This window comes from Hevea brasiliensis, chromosome 7 (genome assembly GCF_030052815.1).
Source record: "Hevea brasiliensis isolate MT/VB/25A 57/8 chromosome 7, ASM3005281v1, whole genome shotgun sequence".
Classification (NCBI taxonomy): Eukaryota; Viridiplantae; Streptophyta; class Magnoliopsida; order Malpighiales; family Euphorbiaceae; genus Hevea; species Hevea brasiliensis.
Window position 1 is genome coordinate 15,274,869 of NC_079499.1, and position 25,722 is coordinate 15,300,590.

The window sequence follows — 25,722 nt, forward strand, 5'->3', positions numbered from 1 at the left end:
AGCTTATAGTTCAAAAGGGTTGTAAGCCCTAGTAACTAGCTCGATTTAACTCCTGTCACCTCTCTGATCATTCTTTCATACTTAACATTAGGTACACCATTCTCGTCATTTTCGCCTCAAAAGATTGGATATATACTAACGCCCATCAAATTTTCAATTAATTGGATTACTTTGACACAACCTCATTTCTTAACATAATCTCCTAGAATCGAAACACGAGCCAATTTGAAAATAAGGAGAAATGTTCTCCCACCATTTATGATATATCATTGTTTGATAAACAAGATTTAGCTCATACCCCTTAGTTTCCCTTTTTAGTTTCATTATTTCTTTGTAATTATTGTGCGTTATTACAAGATATATGTTGTATCTACCATTTGTTATACTATTGTCCTGCCTAACATATCATCTTAGAATTTATTATTTCCTTTTTACTCTTCATTTATCTTCCATACTTATAATTATTTGTCCAATACTCCTTATACTTAGTTATATTATAGAAGATAAAAGCACTCACAGATTCTTTGAGATCTACTCTATTCTTACCAACAATCACTCCTCTAATCCATGTACTTCTCAATATCTTATAATTACACCTATACCTATCGTGTCCTATTCTGATCGTTATTAGCGTTCTGCTACATATTATCATACTATTATTTATTTATTTATTAATAGTTCTTTTTTTTACGTAATTATTCTATCGATCACACTGAAAATATATGTCTAACTCCAATTTTTGACTCTAGATCTCACCATTCTAAATTTTAATATCAAGCCTCTGTGACATTATCCCTCATCTTGCATATTTATATCCCTTATGTTGACTTTTATCCAACTTACTCCTACTGATCTTGCTTCTTTATCTGACAATATAATTCAAGTTACCATAACACGCTCAACAGTTACTACCTACTTTGGTCGCACAGCTCACCTAATTTCCATTATACTGTCTATAACCAAAAGGGTTCTTATGTCATTGCCCCATTATCCTATCTTAGGGGTAGAAAACAGATAAGGTCTAATCCAGATCCTGTAACTCTAAGCTTTAGGCTCAGGCTCCTAACACTACATCAATTATGACCTGCTCTAAGTCATATACTTCTGGGTTCCATAACTTAACAATGTTCTTCCTAATGCCATCCTTTTCTATGCTCTCTATCCTTTTTTTTTTTTTTAATCTCGTTTACCCTTCCTAAAAGCACATTCACCTCCTTGGTATTTTGGCTCTATTCTTCCTAATCTTATCCTAATCTATTTTTCCAGTTTATTCTTTAGCCAACTCTTTTTATCTTACCCAAATCCGAACTTTCACTCTTCCATCCTTTAGCTCTATTTTCTTTTTGAACCTAATTGTCATATCAGAAACTTATACCTTTCCACTACCCCTACCACATCATCTATACCTCAATGTTACTCAGAATTGATCCTCTAACTACCCTAGCTAGACTTCTACTGGCATTCAGGCTATCTCTCCTACTGCATTTGAACCGCACTCCATCTATATATATATATGTGTGTGTGTGTGTGTGTGTATTCTATGATTTATCGATGCTAACTTTTGTCCTTTTTCTTTTACTTTATTTGGAGTATACTTTAGTCTTAAGCATTAAGAAGCCAAGGATGAACTTAAGGAATAACAGTCATGCTTCTCCTGCGTGATCTCTATTATTACCCTTTTGGACTACATACTACCCCTTACTACCTTAGGGAGGGGATCGGTAGCAACTCTAATTTTTCATATCCATTTAATTAGCTGAAACTTAAAATAATAGGTATCCTTCAATTTAAAGGCTTACATACATCTTGATCTTATATCTTATAATTCCTACAAGGAACTTGTACCCTCTCCAGAACACCTGAGCTAACAACTCTCTATCTCATGCTACAATCCCATCTGGGACACTACTCCATAAGTCATCATTATCGGTAATAACCTTCGATCCCTTCTGAAAAGATAGGACTATACCCTAACTTACTGCAACAAAGGTACTATATTTACCACCTTGCCAAAACCATGTCAAATTAATGACTCTCTTATCATATCAAAGCTCTGTAAATCATCAATTTATAGTTTCGACCTTCCCTAGGTAGTAGGGTTGTACTTTACAACTTGCTGATACACACAAGGTATACTATTCTCACTAAGCTCTAAGCAAAATGTCTGTCGTATTGCAAAAACCATCCAAAATTTCATACCGAAGACCAGATGGTCTCACTCTATAGATGTCACCTTTACTTTGCAACTAATTCGCAACCTCTGGTCTGATGGCAACTCTTGATGTAACTCAAGCTCATGCTAGGGTAACTGAGTTACTGACTCTAGTTACCACCCAACTGTGACATTTCGATATTCTAGCTCTATATCCCTAACCAGGAGTTCCCAACTCCTTTGCAGATATAGAACTCTGTTCTGGTGTAATTGTACAAAAACAGAGGCCATCCGCAAACACCCTCATTATGGAGCACCACGGGGATGCACGCAGCTTTACACAATAATCTCATATCGGTATTGTAATCTGTAGCTTACAAAGCAGACATCGAGAATATTGTATAGTTACTACGATACGTCCTGACAGACTAGGTCTCCTAATCTCTTATCTTTCTTGAATCTACTATTATCATAAACTTACTCTAACTGGGTCATCCACTGACGACTGCCAGCAGTGGTATCCCCACCTTATCTAGTGCAATTATACTATCAAAACTCACATTTATGTACTCGTGCCTAGCACCAAATAGGCACAACACTTAGACCCATACTGATAGAAATATAGTGTTTCTTGGAGAACGTATTTCCATGGCAGACCTCAACGTGTCTGCTAACTTTATTTCACACTTCTATGTACTTCACAAAACTGAGGTGCTAAACTGAAGCACTCTTATATTAACCGAGGAATAACGCAGCTAGAAACGAAGAATTATAGAAAAAAGACGAAATAGAATCCTATCCTCCGCATGTGACAACTCTAGGTGCACACTTTCTCATTAATTTAAAGCCTAAGCTCTAATACCACATTTGTCACTACCCAACCTATGGGCTGGACCGGCACTAGGACTTGGGCTAGCCTAAAGCCCCCGAGGCCCGTAGTAAGTCTAACTATTCCCCAACCCAACTCCAAGGCCCATTTGGGCCCAATTTCAAGAATTTAACCGGACAGAGTCCAGCCATAAAATGGTTAATTTAACGGGGAGTTTTTGACTTGCCCAACCTGCAAACAAAATATATAATAAATTAGGGAGCTCAGCTCACCCTCCACATAATCAAAATGTAATAACTCACATGGGAGCTCAGCTCCCTCATCCAATCCCAAGATGTATACAGTTAATAATTTTACAGGTCCAACTTAACTTTTATAATACAGGCCCAAAATAAAATAAGTGCTTCTAACACATGCGGAGTCTAAAAATTTAACTCAATTATACAGAATATATTAATTACTATCAATGGACCTGCGAAGAAGAAAAATAGGTTAGCTACAACAATAATCCTCCTGTAGCCTGAAAAAATAGATGAACAGGAGTGAGCGTTCGACTTAGAGAGTAAAATATCAATTTTAACCCTAATCTCTATAGCTATCTAAAGCTAATGCACCTTGGGAAGTGAAATGCAATATCGTCAATATTTTCATATCATAACAGCAAAAAGGCAATTTGGAGCACTCACACACCCAGCACTGTCAAGCAATACATATATAGAAGCTGATCCCCTATACAGCCCTCTTAATCCAATCTCTACCAGCGAGTGTCTCTCAAGCCGGACTTTTGCTTAATAAACCAAATGCGGGGTCCCAGCGAGTGTCTCTCAAGCCGTGTCTAACCCGAAGGACCGGGTCCCAGTGAGTGTCTCTCAAGCTGTGTCTACCCATCCTATCCATATCCAATACCATGCCACACGCACGCCACACACATACACTGCTCCAAATTTCTATAAACAACATCCATGGCACTTAAACAATTATAAATGCAATATAAAATGTCTTAGTGTTTAACTACATAGATACATATTTATAAGTGATGCATGGGCATGCTTGAACATATAATAATATCAAAATTACAATTAAAATTAATATTTTACTCACAAACTTGAACCGAGGTCACTGCGGCGGCTGGGCGGAAGAGAAAAGCTGTCCTGGCTCACCTGATAATTTTATTACAATTATTTAATACATTTGACTCAATACAAACTAAGAAAAGATCAAAGATGTCCTAAGTTGTGTCGAAAATCCGTCAGTCTCCCCTATACCTAGGACCTACCCAACCTGCAAAATGGCTTAAAACGTACTTCTATATCCACAAACCAAACACCCACAACTCAATCACATCACATAGCCCCTCTTGGGCCCATCCAAACAGTCAACAATCACAATATGAAAAATTACAGTTTAGTCCTTATAATTAACCCTTTTGCAAAAACTACCCAAATGAGCTCTAAAAATTCTAAAACTTTGCCCTGCGGTCCTTAGCAATATTACTAAGCTAATGCAAAAGGAATTATAATTTTCTGAGTTATCACAAATATTCTATGGATTTTTAATCCAATTCAAGCACTAGATAATTAAGAAAAATTAAGGTTCGGGTTTACCTATGCCGATTCCGACCCCGGGAACGCGCTTGGGACGTCTGACAATAGTGGCGTAGCTAAAATCTTGACCCAATTCTGAAATGATTCCAGCAGCTTATCTGCTCAGCCCGAAATTACAGATTCGGGCGACGATCAAATTTCCATAAAATGAAAGTACATACGTGAAGTCTACAATACCAGAGTTAGAATAAACTATATATATATATATAATTATTTAAAAATTAGGGATTTTACAATATTATTTTATTTAGTCTAACTTAATTTAGTATCTAAAAGTATATTACTCAACAAAATCAGGTTTAAGTCTCTATTCTCTCAATCACCTACTTAAAAAAGCTTAGATTTATTTTAATAGATGAATCAAATCTCACCAATTATTTATTAATATTTAAAATAATAACAAAATGTATTCAATAATAAATATTTAAATTTCAAATAAAGAAAAAAGTCAATTAGAATTAGAATAAATATTTATTTTTATAAGTCGATTTTATTTATTATTTTATCAATACATTGAAAATTTTCAAATACAATTATGGGCCTTTCAAAACTTTTTTTTAGTGAATTAGATTATTAATTTAATAATTATTATTTTAAGATTGTTGTAACATTTTATTATTAGATAAAATAATTTATTAAAATAACTTAAACTTATTAAATCTAACTATTTAAGAAGTAATTTAAGTTCTAAATTTCCTTTTAACTATAAATAGGTTTATGTTCTTTTCTTTCACTCATAAGCCAACAATAAAACACTAAAAAGGAAAGTTTCAAATGAACTTAAAAGTCAAAGGAAAATATTTCTTGATGAAGTTTCGTATTTAATCACTAGTGTAGAGCTAGTTTGATTCATATAATAAGATTGTCAGGCTATTACATCTTAAAAAAATGTTTAATATAAAAAGATCGTCTCATCAATATATTAACATTAACTATCACAAAGGGCTTAAATCTCGTTAGAAAAATAATATATCTATATCTTAGTTTGATTACTTTTATTAATTTATTTTTTATATTTTAATTTTTAAATTTTTATAATTTCTCTAAGAAAGATTTTTTTTTATTAAAAAAAAGAGGCAAATGAAGCCAAAATATAAATCATTTTCGAGAATTTGTCCTTCACCTGTGAAAGTTTTGCCATAATCCCTTATCTCCATGTGAAATTGCTCATGTAAAATGGGGGATTAATAATATATTATTATTATAATTAAAATTATGTCTAATTATCGAAAAGACGTACGATTTAATTAAGATGAAAACAAAACTTGTGGCTGATCTTGAGTCACTGTTCAAAACACTACGTAAGGATTTCATAAAAATGATTAAGCAAATGACGCGAGAGAAGCATCACTAATGCATCATCATCATCGCCACTTAGAGTTAAAAATAAAGGATATTTTCTTTTCGTCATTATTTTTTCTGTTGCTTGGATAGAAGCAAAATAAATGAAATAGGATGAAATTATTTTTTTTTAATGAAAAAAAGAAAATTATTATAAATTCACAATTTCATCTTATATGCTAAAAGAATAATTTAATATATGAAGTATGATTTCTCCCTTATATATATATATATTAGAACTGAGACTTAAAAATAATTTTATAAGAGAGCATCACTTGACATAATAATTCAAAATTATTTTTATTATATATTTAAAAAAATTTTAAATTTATAATTTCAAAAATTACCACTCTTTTCATCATATATATATATATTAGAAAGAAAAAATTATTTTTTAAATTATATTAGCATCCATTTTTAAATAATTATTAAATAAAATTTATTTATAAAATTTGAAAATTTATTTTTAAATAAATTTTTCAATTTTAAAGTCTAAAAATTTTAATAATAATACTTTAAAAATAGTCAAATGGCATATGCTTTTTTTATACTTTATTTATCGTTTTATTGGTAATGACTATTTTAACTAATTTAAAAAAAATAATAAGAAATAATTTATAATTAACTTATTTATTTACTAACGCTTGAAAAAAATGTATGTTAAATTATGTTATTAAATAAAATAACAAATAATTAATTTATTCAACACACGAACATAATAAATAATTCTTTTTATTTTTAAATTTTTTTTTCTTTATTTCTCTTTCTTTTCAATAAAAGTTCAATTCTCCTTTATTTATCTCAAATTATTTTCCTTTCACACTCTATTTTCCACAAATCTAAACAAAGGCTAAAGCTTGGGCAGCAATGAATTTACACATATGTAAGTTTTATGATTTCTTATTTTTTTTATACAATTTATTTTAATTATAAGACAAACTAAAATTTCACAGTTATAAAAATGACTTTTTTTCATCGAGTTTAAAAATTACTTAGTATGGTTTTCTTTTTTATTTATTATATTCTTTCATAATTTTATTTGTGATTGATATTTTCACAAACTGATTATTAGATTTATTATTTTATTTTTATAAATTCTGCATGTTAAATTTCAACATAATCATATAATTTAAAGGGATATTTGTTAAAAAAATTTTACACTTTTCAATTTTTTTAATTATACTCTATACTATAAAAAATTATTAATTAAATCATTTACTTTTTAATTCTTATCAATTTTACTCTACCGTTAACAAAATTGTTATCTCACTAATGAAAACATCAACTACCACGTCATACCACTATATATTACAATTTGTAAGAGTTAAATGTACATATTTAAATTGACAATTTTTTTAGTATGAGGTATTTTGTACAAGAATTATACGAACAAAATTTTTTGGCAATTTTCTGATTTATACGAAATTTTAAATTACTTTTAAAATTGAGAATTAATTAATAATTCGATTTGGATTAACTTGATTGATTTAAAAATATTTCAATACAAAAGTATGATAAAGTAACAGTAAAAAAATTGAGAATATAAAGGAAAATACCTAAAATGAAATAAAATAAAAAATTTAAAACCTCCAAATATTGATACGAAATTGGTTTTAACTATACTTTAGGGGCAAAAAATCATCCATATAGTTAATTTTAACTAATTTTAGAGACATAATTATTATTATTGTTGTATATATTTTAATTAATTATATATAATTTTTATAATAAATATTTAAAAAATATATATTTTTTAGTCTTTAGATAATGTTATGGATAATAATATATAAAGTATATGTAGTATTTTAAATTTTTGAATCCATTCTAAGTCTGATTATATTAACCGAATAATATTTGAATTCGTTTAAATTTATATATTTTAATTAATAATTTAAATAAAATATATTTATAATTAATAATATATATTTTAAATTTAACAATTTTAGAAGAATTTATAAAAAAAAATTTATACTTTCAATTTTCTTTTACAATTATAAGCTATATTAATTAAATTATCGATTAAACCTTTTATTTTTCAACTTTTACCTATTATACCTTATCATTGGCATAATGCAGCGGTTGACATGCGTTTTCATTAATGAGATAGAGTAGAATTAGTAAGTATTAAAAAATTTAAAATTTAATTAATATTTTTTATAATATGAATAAAATTATAAAAATTTAAAAAGTTTTTTTAACCATTATCCTCAATTTAAAATTAAATTGTAATATTACGCATAAATATTTATTTATATTTAATTAATTTGAAATTTAAGATGCATTCAAAATTTGCATCTTCAATTCTAATAATAAAATTTAAACTAAAAATAATAAATTAAAAGTAAAACTAACTACTACTTAAATTAACTAATTTTATAATAATTTTCTTTTGCTTTTCTCTGTCATTTTTGTGTTGACTTCTAGCACTAGAAAACCGAAAGCCAAAATCAAAATCAAGAGACCCACTTTACAGATACGTTATATTTGCTGAATCATGGGAATCTTTGAATTTTTTTTTTTTTTCTATTTACTGTTTCTTCTTTTCTTCACTTCCTCTTGCAGCCATTCGGGTTGAGCAACACGTGCAAACTACTACAGTATGAAAATCTGAAACGTCACTGCCAGTCATTGGATTTTTCTCAAAAAGAAAATAAACTGATAAGGATTATCCCAATCCTACATCATGTACATCTGGTATTTGTAATTAATCTCTTTCCCAATGACATTTTTATTTTTATTTATTAAATTAAAAAATACATCAATGAACAAGATTAATTTGCCTTTATTAATGTTTTACATAGCATCAGAGTTGAAATTAGCTTGACAACCTATCACCAAATAATGTCGATATCCTAAGCATTAATTTCAATTTCTTCTTCTTCTTCCACATATCTTTTTACTCAACATCTGCATATCAAGCTTACATCGACCAACTATATATTGTGGTAATCTCAAATCATGCCATTGCTTCACGGTTACAATTTGGTTGCACATGTAGCCTACTCGTACTCTCTACCTTCGAAAATTCTGGAAGACAATACCCTAACTCTAAATTATATATCTTGGTTTTATCAGAAGAACTAGTACTGAGCTGGGTGTTTTGCTCAATTACAGAAATAATCATCTCTCATATTATTAGGTTGCCAACTAATAAAGACGCTAGGAAGAAACTTGCAGCAATATTTTCCTCAAGTTTCCATATACAAATCATGCAACTTTGAAAGCATCTCAAACACCTCACAAATGGTTCATATTTTGTTGATAACTATTTGAAACATGTAAAGTTAATTTTTTTGATCAGCCAGTAGCACTACGGTGCCCCATTCTAGAAAAATCTCGTCAATGATATCATTGAAGGTCATGGATTGTTTATCGATCTTTCACTTGAACCATTATAGCTCATAATTCTCCAATCACTTTTTGTTGATATATATCTATGCCTTACTCCTCAGTGAAAAAGCTAAGTTGCGGATTGAATCCTTGTACGTTGACTCTTTTGTACACCCATAGCACAATTTGCTAAAAAATCATCTGGTAATAAAAGGCAATAAACCAAGCCAAGGGTGTGGTAGAAACACATATTATTCCACCTCCTCAACACAGTCTCTTCGCATCACCAGTTCAACAATTTGTAACAATTGCCAAGGCCATGGACATATTGCCTGCTAATGTCCCTCACCAAAATAGCCATACTCTAACGAATCACATCTACCACCCACAAACCTACCTGTAACTTTGCATCAATAAAGAACCGTCCTATGAAATCATTAACGATGGACTATGGTGCTAATTATCATCTCACTGCTGACAGCGACAACACTGCTTGTCCATCACCCTATCGCGGCACTAAGGAGATAATAATTGGCAATGGTAAAACTCTTCCGATCACTCATAGCATGTCGTCTTTTGTTCTTGATAATATTTTATACTTTCATTCGATTTATTACAAACTTCTATTTATAGATGCTTTCACTAAACAAAATAAAATGTTCATGGAATTCTTTCGCGATGCTGTTGTTGTAAAAGATACCCCCGCGAAATAGATCCTCTACCAAGGTCGTATTGAAGATGGCCTCTACACAATGCCTTTTCAACTTTTAGAATTTGCCCCACCTCAAGCAAATAATGCTACGTTGAGCACATGGCATGCCTCGTCTGGGATATGGGCATGATCGCACGATTTAACAGATCGCATTTGGCAACAATTTGTTATTCACAAAAAAAAAAAAAAAAAAAAAAAAAAAAGAAAAAGAAAAAGATTAAGCTAATGTCCCTTGCCACGCATGTAACATTAGTAGGATGCAGAAGTTAATGTTTCCTGCTTCTTGTTCCCAAGTCAATAAACTGTTAGAATTGATTTGTTTCGATGCTTTGGAACCTTCCCTAGTCGCATATGTTGATGGTACAATTATCATGTTATTTTCTCCAACCACTATAGCAAATATTGTTCGCTTTATTTTCTTAAAAGAAATTTTGACATGCTTAACTTTGGGGGGGTCTGATTTCAAGTGCTTACCCAATGCATATCTTGTCTTCATAACTTAGAAAAAAAAAAATGAGTTAACTTAAAAAAAGCATAGACACATAGTTGAATATGGCACTACAAGAAAACAGTGCTTCAACTAGAGGAAAGCTCGTCGTTAAATGCAAAAGAAATATTCATTACTAAATTTTATCGTTAAGTCATTGTTAAAAAGTTTAATAAGGACTTGTCGTTAATATTAATAACGAGGACACAATAATTAATTATTAAAATTATCGTATTAGCAACTATTTTAGTTATTTTAATATTAATTAATAAAAAAGAAAATGATCATTAAATTTGAATTTAAAAATCATTATTTGGCAACGTAACGATCTTTGATGATATCATCAATTCAATAATTATTGATGATGTGAAAAATAGATCGTTGGAAAATAGCAATGACAGTAAATAATGGTCATTGAAGTTTATTAATGAAAAACAAAAAATAGTCGCAACAAATTATTAATGAGAGAACAAGATAATCATTAAAAACTACTAAAGATAGTAAAAAATAGTTTTAAAAAATTATTAAGAAATTAAGAAAATGGATATTAAATACTTCTAACGATGATGAAAAATGGTCTTTGAAATTGATTAACAACCATAGAAGTGGTTGTAAAAAATTACAATAAAAAAGTTAATAATAAATATGAATATAAAAATCATCATTAATGACTATTTAATTATTTTCATTTTTAAAATTGCTAGGATTTAAATATGCAATTAACAGTAATAAATAAGATGCATTCATAACTATAATAATATTCATGTATTAATTTCAATAATATCATAATAATTGTCCTAAATATGGATTTAATATTAATTGTTTAAACCTAGTTTGTGCATGTAAGGAATATAACTTGTTGTGAATGTCATCCTTGTAGAGTCCTGTATAGTGAGGTTACCTAATCACATAAGGATTCCTATTAAGTATACGCTTCCTAATTAGTGTAGAATTCCTAATAAGTGCAGAATAACTCTGCATATAAATACCGATGTATATAATCAATGAGAAACAATTCGTTCTTCATGGTATCAGAGCCAGCAAGCTATTAGTTTTTCAGTTTGAGATAAGTCCTTTGTTTTTCCCCTGCTCTTTAAAAGTGTCTGTGGTTTAAGGTCACCTAGTTAAGGTGATGTGTGGATCTCACCGCTCACTCAGGAAGGACAACAGACTACCAGCGACCTTACCTACAAAGTCCGATGACCGAATCTAAAGCACATGACACACACGTGTAGATTTCCTCTTTTGCCATTATCTCATGTGCTGGAGCGTGGCAGAGTGTCTATCGGCATTCGCCTCTTTGGTCTCTTCTCCCGACGTCGCCTTGACATTCTCAGTTCAGGCAAGGAGGTTGTTGTTTGGTCTGGGATGTTCTTCAAGTTGTTCTAAGGTTTTTGAATCACTGCTTCTCCTTCGGGCAGTGGACAATTTCAGGTTCTATTTCTAGAATTCTCTAAGTACTATTGAGTTGTTGGTTATTTATTGAGTTATTGGGTGTTTGCCTTGCTAAAGTTTGGGTAGTGATATTGATGATAAATTTGCAGTGATATTGAGTTTAAAATATTGTGGGCACTTGATTTTGTGGCTATAGTTGTGTGTTAAATTCTTATTTACTATTTTTATTCAAATGGTAGACAATAAAGCAATTATTTCTGATGTGATTCCAATGATGAACAAGATATGTTGTTAGTAGTATGCTCTAGAGCATATCATTTAATATGTATATTGTACATATTTTATTAATAAAAAGGCAATTTTACTTTTCGTTTACATAATGTATTTATGTATAATAGAAAAGATCCATTGATATTTTGTTAGAAATTCTATTCTTAAGTTGTTAAGAATATGAGTGATAGTATTTCTAGCACAAAGTATCATAAATTGGTTCACAATTGAAGATACTTCACAATAAAGACATGACTTATCCAGAAAGATTATAATCATGCTTGTTCCCAAGGTATTTATGTGAAATATAAATAAGATGGAATGGTGAGTCTCATACCATATAACAAATATGATAGGCACTTATACATGATAAGTAGGCCGAACCAGTGACGCATATGGCAAGCACATGGAGTTTACTCTTGTCAATGCATTGCCATATATTATATCAGTGCATATAATCTTTAGACCTGAGATAACACAGTTATCTTGTATATTGGTAGTTTGAGTTTGATACTGCTTTCATACTTGTACTGTATATGGGTATATGGGCATGTGTTGGCTCCTATTAGTTATATATGGAGGTAGGTGTTGATCAAGATAGAATCTGTTACCCTAAGTAAATAGGGATAAAGTCCTATGTTCATTTAATTGTTCTTGATGTTTCAAGTTCCTGGCCAGGACAGACAGATTTAGTCAAAAAATAGTTTCTAACAAGAAAATCTAATTAATTAATAACTGGAATTAAAAGAGAACATAATATTCATAGAAAATGGGATTTGACATAAACCATGACTCCAGCTCAATTTGGGATTTTGTAACAGAGAGATTCTAGTGCATGGTAACATATGATTATAGGTTCATTTAAGGTATTCCTTATTATTGATTGGGTGGCCATGGCATGCTATGCTAGATATTAACCATGGTCTATGAGGTGCCTAAAATGATTTAGAGAAATCATTTATGGTAAGAAAAGGTTCTGATGATATTAAGAGTTGATATCATATCTCATTGCCAATTAGTGATGAGCCTAGTGAGTCACACACATACACAAGTAATCACCAAGTTAAATGTGATTTAATTGATTAATTAAAGAGTTTAATTGATTAATTAAATAGTTTTGGTTTGCAATTAGATTGCAAAGTCCCTAGCATGGCGTGAAAACCAAATCTAGGTTATTGGATGTATAGTATAAGTTAAATTTATATTTAAAGTGTTTAAATATGAATTTAATTATGAGAAATTAATTAATAGAGATTAATTAATTAATTAATTTATATTTGATATAAATTGATTAGAAGAGGAGAAATAATTATTTTGGGTTGAGAACTCAAAATTAAAATACAAGGGTAATTTGGTCATTTCACAAGGTGACATGTGGCACCATGAGATGGTGACACATGGCACCATATAAGTTTGCCATTTGTCTTCCTATTATGCAAGGTGATCAAAGTCAAGATTAAATCTAGCTTTGACACTTGGCTTAATGTGATTAGGTCAATTAAGATTAAGATGCAATCAGGTGATGACATGTGGCAAGGGTTTTAAGTGATGACCTAATTATATAAAGTAATGTTATGAGAAAACAAAAATCAGCCAACACTCTTATTCTCTTTATGTGTGGCGGCACCTCTTCCTCCCTCTCCTGTCTTCATCTTCTCTCATCAATTCAAAGAGAATTGCCCATATTCTTTTGAATTAAAATTGCTAGAAATTGTTTCTAGTGTCCTATATACATTTACAACATCTCTAAAGGCAAATCCCTAATTTTTAATTGGTTGGCAAGGCTTTGAGAAGCTAGTTTAGGGGCTGCCATTGGTGATCTAGGTGTGGACAAGCTAGAGAGACAACATTTGGGGTCCTAGGTCCTTCACAAAGGTACCAATTACATCTAAAGTGCATCAAAAGGTTAGTGCACATATTATTCTTTTAATCTAGGGTTCTAATGAATTAATTTGTTAATTCAAAAATCTTAAATGATAAATATAGATCCTAATACATATTAAAAGTATTTTAATATGCAATTGAACATTGAAATAAATTAGGCACATAATGATGTTGCATGATGCATGAGACCCTAGAAAAATTTTTGAATTCAATATTCTAATCTAATAATTTTCATGCTTCTGCTCCTTTACATGGAACTTAAACTTAATTGTTCAAATTACCTAGAGTGGAGTAAGACTGTTAGGGTCTATCTGTGAAGTATTAATAAGGATGATTACCTGACTAATGATCTACCCACTGATGATACAAAGCAAGCTTGGCTCAAAGAGGATGCTTGGTTATTTTTGTAACTTTGGAATTCGATTCATAGTGAGGTAATCAATTTAATTAATCAATATGAATTTGTTAAGGAATTGATGGATTACTTAGATTTTTTATATTCTGGTAAAGGGAATATTTCTTACATCTATAATGTGTGCAAAACATTCTATTGTGCTAAGAAACATGATAAGTCTCTCACAGTTTATTTTATGAAGTTTAAGAGTATATGAAGAGCTTAATATTTTGTTGACTTTTAATTATGATGTGAAAGTCCAACAAGCTCAATGAGAGCAAATGATTGTTATGAGTTTACTTACAGGTCTCCCTTCAGAATATGAGACTGCTAAATCTCAAATCCTATCTAGTTTTGAAATTTCCTTTCCTCATAATACATTCACACATTTCCTTCGTATAGAAAGTACCCAACTTCTATAAACTACTAATGGATCTCTTATTAATCAAAATATGAATGGACAATAGAGTAGTTAAGGAGAAAATTCGAGGAATAAAAGTAATCAATGTAATGGGGAAGCCATTTTTAATATAGACTCAAGGGGAATCATTTGTTATTACTGCTATGAGCCTGGTCATCCAAAATATAATTGTCTAAAACTTCAGATAAAATTAATGGTCTCAAGTAGCAAATATGGCAACAGATGAGCCTATAGTTTCTTCCTCCTTTGAGAAAATTGTCTTAATATCTACATAGGAATATGCATAATTTTCCCAGTATCAAGCATCTCTAAAGCCCTCTCTCCCTTGTCATTACTATTACTGAGTTAGGTAAATCCATTACATGTCTTGTGTCTTTCTCATCCAAATGGATCATTAATTCTAATTCTACAAATCATATGATAGGTAATTTTAGTCTTTTATATTCTTTTCTGTCTCATCCCACCTTCTCCTCTACTGTTACTTTAGCCGATGATTCTACTTCTTATGTCATTCTGGTATTGCAAACCCAACGTCATCTATTTCTTTATCATCTGTTTTATGTCTACCTAAATTTTCTTTCAATTTACTTTTAGTTAGTAAACTTACTCGTGCCTTACATTGTTCAGTTTCCTTTTTTCTTAACTATTGTTTGTTTTAGGATCTTACGATGAAGTAGATTATTGGTAGGGGATATGAGTCTGGTGGTCTCTACATCCAGGACAAACATGCACTATGGTCTCTTGCTTACTCCAGTGTCTTAACTCCTCTCAAAGTTCATTATCATCAAAGCCATCCCTCCTTGGCTATCTTGACGAAGTTGTGTCCCCAATTTCAGTCCTTGTCATTTTTAAAGTGTGAGTATGTCAATTTGCTAAGCACCATCATTTACCTTTCACACCTAGAGTTGATAAAAAGGCTTTGTCCCCTTTTGAGTTAGCTCATTCTGATGTTAGTTCATTTTGATATTTGGGGTCCTTGTTCTATTATTTCTAAAACTAGTTTTAGGTATTTTGTCACTTTTGTTGATAATTACTCTCGTGTTACTTGGTTATATTTAATGAAGAGTCATTCTGAATTATTTTCTATCTTCCGTGTTTTCTATATTGAAATTAAAACTCAGTTTAATGTTTCTGTACATATGTTAAGGATTGAATACCAAAGAGTATTTTTCAGTAAGCTTTCAATCTTATATGACACAAAATGACATTATCCATTAATCTGTTTGTGTTGATCCACCATCCAAAAATGGTGTTGCTGAAAGAAAAAAATTAGCATCTTTTTAAGATAGCTCGAACTCTTCTTTTCCAAATGAAGATCCCTAAATAATTTTGTGTTGATGCGATTTCTAGAGTATGTTTTTTTATCAATCGTATGCCATTATCTGTTCTTGATGGAGACATTCCCTATACTGTTTTATTTCCCTTTAAATCTTTATTTCCTATTGAACCTTGTATTTTTTACTGTACTTGTTTTGTGCATCATGTTCGTACATAGGTTACAAAATTGGATTCAAAATCTCTTAAGTGTGTATTTTTTGGGTACTCCTGGCTCTAAAAAGAATACAGGTATTTTTTTTCCAATTCTTAATTGTTATGTTGTGTCTGCAGATATTACATTTTTCGAGTCTACTCCATTTTTTCTATAAACTTCTATGTATGAAAATCAGGGGGAGGAGGATAATATCTAAATATACACATTTCAACCAATGTCCAGATCTCCCTAGTCTCCCCTTTCTCATGCTCCTTCTACACTAGCAATAATTTGACCTCCTGTTTTTTATGTTTATTCCAGGAGAATGGAGAACACTGACTCAGTCCCTCTACCAGCTTCTTTGTCTGAAGATCCTATTCCCATCACTGATCCTAAATTTTACTTAGATATTCCTATTGCTCTTCATAAAGGTAAGTGTACATACACTTACCCTATTTCCTCTTTTATTTCTTATGATTATTTATCTTCTTCTTCTCAGTGTTTTGTTAGCTATTTAGACTCTATCTTTATTCCTTAAACTATTTTTGAGGCATTAGCTCATCCTAGCTAGTGTGCTGCTATGAAAGAGGAAATGAAGGCTTTAGATACTAATGGTACATGCAAACTGGTGCCTTTGCCCATTGGGAAGAAAGCTATTGGTTGCATGGGTGTTTACAGTGAAAGCAAATCCTGATGATTCTGTGGCAAGATTAAAATCCTACCTTGTTGCCAAATGATATGCTCAGACATATGGAGTTAATTACTCTTGACACTTTTTGTCATTTAGCTAAATTGGCTTCTGTTCAGCTATTTATCTCTCTAGCAACTACATATGATTAGCCTTTATACCAGTTAGACATCAAGAATGCTTTCCTTTACGATGATCTTCAGGAGGAGGTGTATATAGAGTAACCACCTCGATTTGTTTCCCAGGGGGAGTTGGGTAAAGTTTGTAGACTTTAGAAGTCTTTTATGGCCTAAAGCAAAGTCCTCAAGCTTGTTTTAGGAGATTCAGTGATGTAGTAGAGGAATTTGGTATGCAAAAGAGTAAGTGCGATCATTCAATATTCTATAGGTGGTCTAAAGCTAACCTAATTTTGCTAGTAGTATATATGGATAATATATGTTATCACTGAAAGTGACTCTACAAGTATTTCATCCCTTAAAAACTTTCTTCGGACCCAGTTTCAAATAAATGACTAGGGCTTACTAAAGTATTTCTTGGGTATTAAAGTTATGAGAAGTAAGAAAATTATTTTCCTATCTTAGCAAAAGTATATCCTTGATCTTTTGGCAGAAATCGAGAAATTAGGTGCTAAGCCTTGCAATGCACCAATGACTCTAAATTTGTAACTTGTAGCAGAGGTTGGCAAGTTATTTGAAGATCTAGAAAAGTATAAGAGGCTAGTGGGCAAATTAAACTACCTTACAGTAACTCATCTTGATATTGCATATTTAGTTAATGTGGTGAGTCAATTCATGTCTTTCCAAATTGTTGCTCATTAGAAAGTTTAGGAAAAATCTTATGTTATTTGAAAAGAGCTTTAGGGTGAAGCTTATTATATAGTAATCATGGGCATTTGAATATTGAGTGTTTTTTAGATGCAAACTAGGCAAGATCTAAAGCTAATAGAAGGTCAACTACCAGGTATTATGTCTTTGCTAGGGGTAATATGGTGTAATGAAGAAGTAAGAAGAAATATGTAGTTTCTTGATCTAGTGCTGAATCAGAGTATAGAGCTATGGCTCAATCAGTGTGTGAGATAATATGAATACTTCAGTTATTAAATGAGATTAGCTTTAAGATCTCTTTGTGTGCACAACTATGGTGTGATAATCAAGCCGCACTCCATATTGCATCTAATCTTGTGTTTCATGAATAGACTAAATATATTGAAATTGATTGCCACTTTGTTGGTGAAAAAATTTAATAAAAGATCATCTCAATAGGACATATCAAAACTGGATAGTAGTTATGAGATATTTTTATAAAAGCTCTGAATGGAACTTGAGTTGACTACATTTGTAACAAGTTGGGCATGATTAACATCTATGCTCCAACTTGATGGGGAGTGTTATAAATGTCATCCTTGTAGAGTCTTGTATAGTGAGGTTGCCCAATCATATAAGGATTCCTATTAAGTGTAGGTTTCCTAATTAGTATAGAATTTCTAATAAGTATAGAATAACTTTGTATATAAACACCTATGTATATAATCAATGAGAAACAATTTGTTCTTCATAACTAATAATATGTAAAAGTTGAAAAAAATTAACAATGTCTTCCAAGTTATTTTTGGACACCGTCGCCCAAAATAAGTTACTTGAATGTCTTCAACATTTGTAAAATTATATATGCATGAAAATATAAAAATATAATTAGATTATAAGAACTTTGAAATCACTAATAATTTGAAACAAGCTTTACGTTTAACTTAAAATTTGTTAATATGTTATTTCTAACCAATTTCAAGAATAAATGTTAGATAAAAAACTAGTAATAAATGTTAAATAAAAAACCGGTAGAGTTTTGTTTGTATTATGGACATTTCCAAAATTTGAAACTAATCAAACCACAACCTACATAAAACATAATTTCAAAAATACTCATAAACCTCCAATCCAATTATATACTCTTCAATTCACATACTCCTAAATTTAATTATATACATTTATCTTTGATAAATATATAATAGAGAAATAATGCATTTCCTTTAATAAAATGTATGACTTAAAATATTACCTATATTTAAAAAAACAACATAGAGAATATAATAGATGAAAAAGATTATGATTTACCTAATTACATTCATGTAGATTGATTTATAGATGGAAGAGTTCTAGATAGAGCATTAGACTGATAGCCTATAGTGCATTCTCAAGTAGTTTCATCCCAACCTTTACTTCAAACAAACGATCCTTAAGAAAAATGTATCTGTACTACTCTTGTACATGACCTAAGTCCTTAACAAAATGTATTTCTAAGTATGATATGCTTTTCTATACTAAGCTCCCATTTTATGATGTAAAACCATCACTCTTTTTATTTTCTGGATTCTGGTGCACCTATGAGCAGTTAATAAATTAAAAATTCTACAGCCAACAAAAATTTAATTAAGCTAAAAGTTTTTAAAATAAATTAAGATTCTTAATAAGAAAAAAAAAAACTTTGGAGAGGATTCCCATTTTTGTAAATTCTCTAGAAAAATCATTAACTTAATAAAATAATTAATTAAAATAATATAAAATTTATTTGATAATAATAAATATGGGTCCTTCAATATGTGTGTGTGTGCGTGTGTGTGTGGGGCAATTCATTAATAAGAATTATAATAAGTATAGCATAATCTTCTCATAAAAGGAAAACAAATACAAAATAAACAATTAAAATCTTATGTTTAGAAATGATATGTACAAAGGACAATAATCTTTTGAGTAGTAACTTATTCTTTTTCATTTTGGACGATCAAAGAAACCTTTTGCAATATTACCCTTTACCTTTGTAGTCCACAAAAGAGATAAACTACCAAACATTAATAAAAGAATAGGTCGCATTACTAAACTCCATTGATAGAAGATAATTACCTGTACTTGAAGATCCAAAATCTCTAATCAAAAGAAATCAATGATCTATATTGTATTTTGAGCTGCCAAAGAACCCATCAAATACCACAAGAAAATAAACAAAATCCTAATAAGAGGGAGAAAACAAGACCCAAGTAATGGTGCAAAACCCTGATATAAGGGAGAAAATCTCAAATCGATTCCTAATAGGCACAAATAAGAGGAGATAAATCTATATATATTCCAAATGGACACAAATCTAAGAGTTTATTAGAAAAAAAAACTAACAAAAAAGAACAAAACAATCTAAGAGTTTATTAGAGAAAAAAAAAACAAAAAAGAACAAAACAAATAAAGAAAATCTATCTGAGGGTAGCTATTGATGAGAAACACATCAGTGGTCACCCAAGGAGGAGATATAAAAGAGAAAAGGAAAAGATAAGAGGAGAGGAACTGTAACATCCTCAATTTACCTTAAAAGGTATTTGTATAAATTATAAAATTAATTGTATATGAAATTACCTCTATTCATACCTAGAAATTTGGCTACCAAGGGTTAGAGGACTAAATTGAATTAATTGATAAGTTAAGGGGCAAGCAAGAGATTGAAGGACTAACTTGAAGTAATTACTAAGTTGAGGGAAAAAAATTAGAAATGATGATAAAAAAAAGAATAAGCAATAGGAAATAGAAAACACATCATGGACCAAGGGGTAAAGTGTGAAGGACCAATGGGTAAAATTAACAAAAATCCCTTTATCTTCCTCCTCCATTAAGTGAGCCACTCATTCCCATTTCTTCCTCCTTTTTTTTTTCTTTCAACAGCCAATTTCTCTCAAATTTGAAGAAGAGACACCAAGCAAAAACCCTACATCATACCATTTTTAGAGGCCTAAGCAAAAGGGAGCAAGAAGACTTGGTGATTCAAGCTTTAAGAAACCTAATTCCTTGAAGGGTTTGGTGAAGACTTGAAGGAAAAGGGGTATGTAACGCCCTCACTTTAGGTAGTCCATATATTTCACTGTTTCGATAACTAACATCTGTTCGGACAATCAGAATATTTAGAACCAGACTTAAACTAAAGTGAGGAGCCATAAAGAACCTAAATAATGACTAAGAAAAATTAAGGAGAAATTAAAGAAATGAAATGCAAAGAGGTTAAATGAGCCGAAGCTCTGGCGATGGGTAACTCTAACGGCAAATGACTGTGAAGATAGTTACCAACCCTAGACCCATGGAGAACCCTATGAAATAATTATTTAGGATGTAAATGAAGGAATTTATGAGGTTTAGATGACAATAAAATGATAAGAAAATACAAGAAAATTTATGTCAATCGATACAGACAATTATAACTTGGTGGACACAACGAAGGGTATTTTGGTCATTTCACCTTCAAAGTTGATTTTTGACAAACATGTCCATTTAATTAAGTGAGAATTATGTGATAAAATATGAAGAAATATTGATAAAAATTTAATTAAAAATGAGAAAAAGAAAGAAAAAAAATAAAAATAAATGAAATTAAATTATAATTATGACATGTGCATGATGTCATAATGATGCAATTAAAATCTCTACCCAATTAAAACTTGACAAACACAATTAAAAGAAATAAAAAGGAATTAGAAGAGATAAATTTAGTCATCTTCTACCTCCCATTAACCTTGGCCGAAACACCATTAAAGGAGAGCTCCTCCGTTTTTTTCATGCTAGCTTGATTTCCTAGCTAATCACACCACAAAACCCCTAAACCCCAACACAAAAATTTGTTATTTAATCTTGGAGAAGTGTTTGGCAGCCAAGAATTGGGAAGAAAGTGAAGTTGGGAAAGTCTTGAAAGAGTGACAACAAAGGTTAGTGCAATTTCCACCCTCTTTCTTTCTTTAATTCTTGTCATGATGTTAAAGTGAGTCCCTATTACATGAAATTCTGAAGAAATAATGAAGTTATGGAAGGATGAGATTTTGGCAGCCATAAGAGAATGATGGTTTTGATGGTTTTGATTGATTAAAATTTGCCTACTAATGGTATTTGATAAGATATGTGAATTGGAAGTTGAATTTCCATGTGTGGTATGAAATTGAGAAATTTGGGGTTAGGGTTTTGAAACAAAATTGGGGGTTTGTTAAATTGTCATTGCATTGGTGTTATTAAGGTCAATTAATGACCATTTGATGTGGTTTGACCTTAAAATGAAGTTGGTTATGGAATTGAAATGCTCAAAGGAGAAGTGCTCCCTTATGCTGGAAATTCTGAACTTTGAGTCCAGTAGGTTTAGGTAGCCATAAGTATAGTTGTATAACTTCAATTGGTGTAAGGCAAATTGGAGGTGAAACTAGGGACATAATGCCACACTTTGCATGAAGAGACCCTGCTTAGAAACCCAACACAAAGTGACCTAAAATTGGCTTGAATTCGGGTAACCAAATGCTAGACCTGAAAAAATGATCATATGAATAGTGATTATTCAAATGGTTATAACTCATTGTGGAGAGGTCCAAATTACCTGATTCTTGAACCCATGGAAAGTTTAGACATATTAAAAAATTTTTCATGAAGAATAGGAACCCTAATTTTGACCATAACCTAATCAAATTGCTAACCAAATTAGCCTAACAAAACTGCCAGAACCAAAACTGCCTAGAAAATCCTAGACATTGACCAATCTGATCAGTTATGGTAAAAATATCATAACTTGAGCTAAAAAACTTCAAATGGAGTGATTAAAAAGGGAATTAAAGTTAAGACATTAAGAACTTTGATAAAGAAAGGTTGGCCAAAGATTGGCCTAATGTAACAGTAAACTTAGGTTACAAAATCTGGAATTTTTGAAATGCTCTTAAAAGGACTTGAATTGTGATTGGCAATTAATGCTAACAACTTAGTGAACCAAAATGTGGGATGAATATGTATTTGGGACTTATGTTCCCATTATATATGTCATAGTCAATATTTAGTAAGAATAGTATTGTGAATAGTAACCATAATTACATAATGCAAAAAATCAATACCTAAAATGCTAATGTGCCCATGTATGCCTAGTTTATGATTAGTTTGGATAGGTTGCCATACCAATAGAGTTTTGACTTGTAGTATTGCTTATGGCTTTGTGTCATTCTGTGATTTATGGCTTTTATTGTCATTTTGTGATTTATGGCTTCTAGCCATTTCGTTACTCTTTGATATATGAGGCTTTATGCCCGATTGATATTATGGCCCTTTAGCCATTCTATTGCACACCTGGCAGACACTATGTGACCAATGGTATGATGGCCCGAGGTACTTAGTTTCCAGTGTTAGTTTACCCATTTATCCAGTCCAGTCAACTTGTATAGGTTACTTGGGCATTAAAATAAGTCCTAAAAATTTACTAATAAATAATGAATATAAAAACCATTAAATTAAATATATTATAAATAGTTAACAAAATACATCATGTGTAGCATAATAGTGTAAATTTCTTTATTTTAATTATTTAGCTTATTTTTATATTATTATTGCACCACTAAGCATTATGCTTAGCGCGTCTCTTTTTGCCATGCGTAGGTACTGGAGACCAGGAGAGAGAGCCTAGTAGATCATAGACTGAGATTTTTGGGAGTCCAGGTCTGTTTTGTGTCTAGTGTCACCATCCTCTGCAGTGCATTTTGGTAGGACTCGATAGGCTTTATTAGTGATTTTGTATTTTGTATCCAGACATTAATTTTGTCATGCAAATTATGAATTCATGCAATCAAATGTAAATTATGAATTATATGAAAAAAATTTGTATATTAATTTTGTACATGATGTAAATTAATAATATTTGAAAATTTTCTTTATGGGTTGTTCATGAATGATATTATGGATTGGATTGAGAATGAAGATGAAATGTTTGTTTGATAAATATGAGATGAAGTTCGACATTGCAAAAAATTTATATTTTTTTGAAATTATTGTTGAGATTTTAAACAGGTAGAAAATCATCAAAATATTAATAAATTAGAGAAAACTCCGTCAGTTTCTCCGATTGAATGATTGAACTTAAATTAAAAATATTTAATTTAATTACCAGGAAATGTAATAAGATAAGATAAGATACTCCGGCACAGAGTGTGACATGCCTTGCTCGGCTACACTGTAGATGGTAAGGGGTGTTACATTTAGTGGTATCAGAGCATGGTTTAGGCATTTCTGGACCCAGATAGAGTGCATACCATACGTTGCATTTGTAAGAGTTGAGGTGACAATAATGCAGATCTGTTTGTCTTTGGTTATTTTTGGTTAGGATATGGATCCAGCATCGCAGAGAGCTGTTGAGGAAGAGGTAGAGAGTCATGCTCCATCCATGGCTGAAGCTGGAAGCAGGGGAGCTCCTACACCACCAATACCTGAGGGGCTTGCACAAACCCAACAGGCATTATTTGAGCAGATGACTGCATTTTTCAGACAGATGACGGAGGTAATCACAACAATCCCACCACCACAGAAGTTTCATTTGGAGAAACTAAGAAAATATTGGGCTGTGGAATTCAAGGGTACGAAAGAAGATGACCCTGCAGCAACTGAACATTGGCTGAAAAGAACGGAAAGGGTCCTTTAGCTACTCCATTGCACTCCAGAGCAGAATTTGGAGGGTGTTGTGTCCCTACTTCAGGAGGATGCTTATCAATGGTGGAACACAGTATCAAGAGAGGTACAACTGGTTCAAATAACCTGAGACTTCTTCCTTGCTAAGTTCAGGAAGAAATACATCAGTAATGTGTATTTGGAGGAAAGAAAAAGAGAATTCATCAGTTTGAGACAGAGACAGTTATCAGTGGCAGAATATGAATGAGAATTCTTCAGATTAAGAAGATATGGAAGAGAGATAGTCCCTACTAAAGAAGACCGATCTAGGAGATTTGAAGAGGGGCTAAATGATAATATCAAGTTACTTATCACAGCCTTGAGGATCACAGATTTTGCATAGTTGATTGAAGCTACACTGAGGTTGAGAGGGTTAGAAAGAATGAGCAGAGCCAAAGAGACAGGCAGTAAAAGAGGGGTCAGGGTCAAGCTAGTTCTTTATCTGCACCTAGTAAGAAGTTCAGAGGTCCTCAGGCTCAGGGTCAAAGCCAGACACAGAGTCAGGGGCAGTCACAGAGGCCCAAATCTCAGTTTACACCTAGGAGAGGCCAGTCCACTCCATCAGTGGGCAACTCTCTAAGGACAATGTTTAGGGGACCAGCCCTAATAGTTTCTGCAGCGTGCCCACATTGTCGTAAGTGGCACAGAGGTGAGTGTTGGCCACTAACTAGAGGATGTTTCTAGTGTGGGTCTACTAAGCATCAAGTGAGAGATTGCCCACGGAGAAATGTTATAGCTGCCCCAATACAAGCAGACAGATCCACCCCTGTAGCTCAGAAGGGTAGGAATCATGGTAAGACAGAGGCAGCCGGGAGTTCATAGAGGTCTGCATTAGAATCAGTTGAGAGGCTAGAGGCAAGGGCACCTACCAGGGCATATGCTATGAGGGCACAAGAGGAGAAGGATGCTCCGGATGTCATCAGGGGTACTTTTCTACTTTATGATATGCTTGTGCATGCATTGGTGGATCCAGGATCCACTCATTCTTACATTTGCATTAAGTTGCCCGTGGAAAGGGGAATTCAAGTAGAGGAAAGTGATCAAGATATACTAGTCACTAACCCACTAGGCCACAGTGTAGTGGTAAATAAAGTGTATAGAGGTTGCCCATTGAGGATTCAGGGGTACGAGTTCTCGGCAAACCTAATTGAATTACCCTTCCACGAGTTTGATGTTATCCTTGGAATGGATTGGCTGTCACATCATCAGGTAATAGTGGATTATAAATTGAAGAGAATTATCTTGAAAACTCCTGAG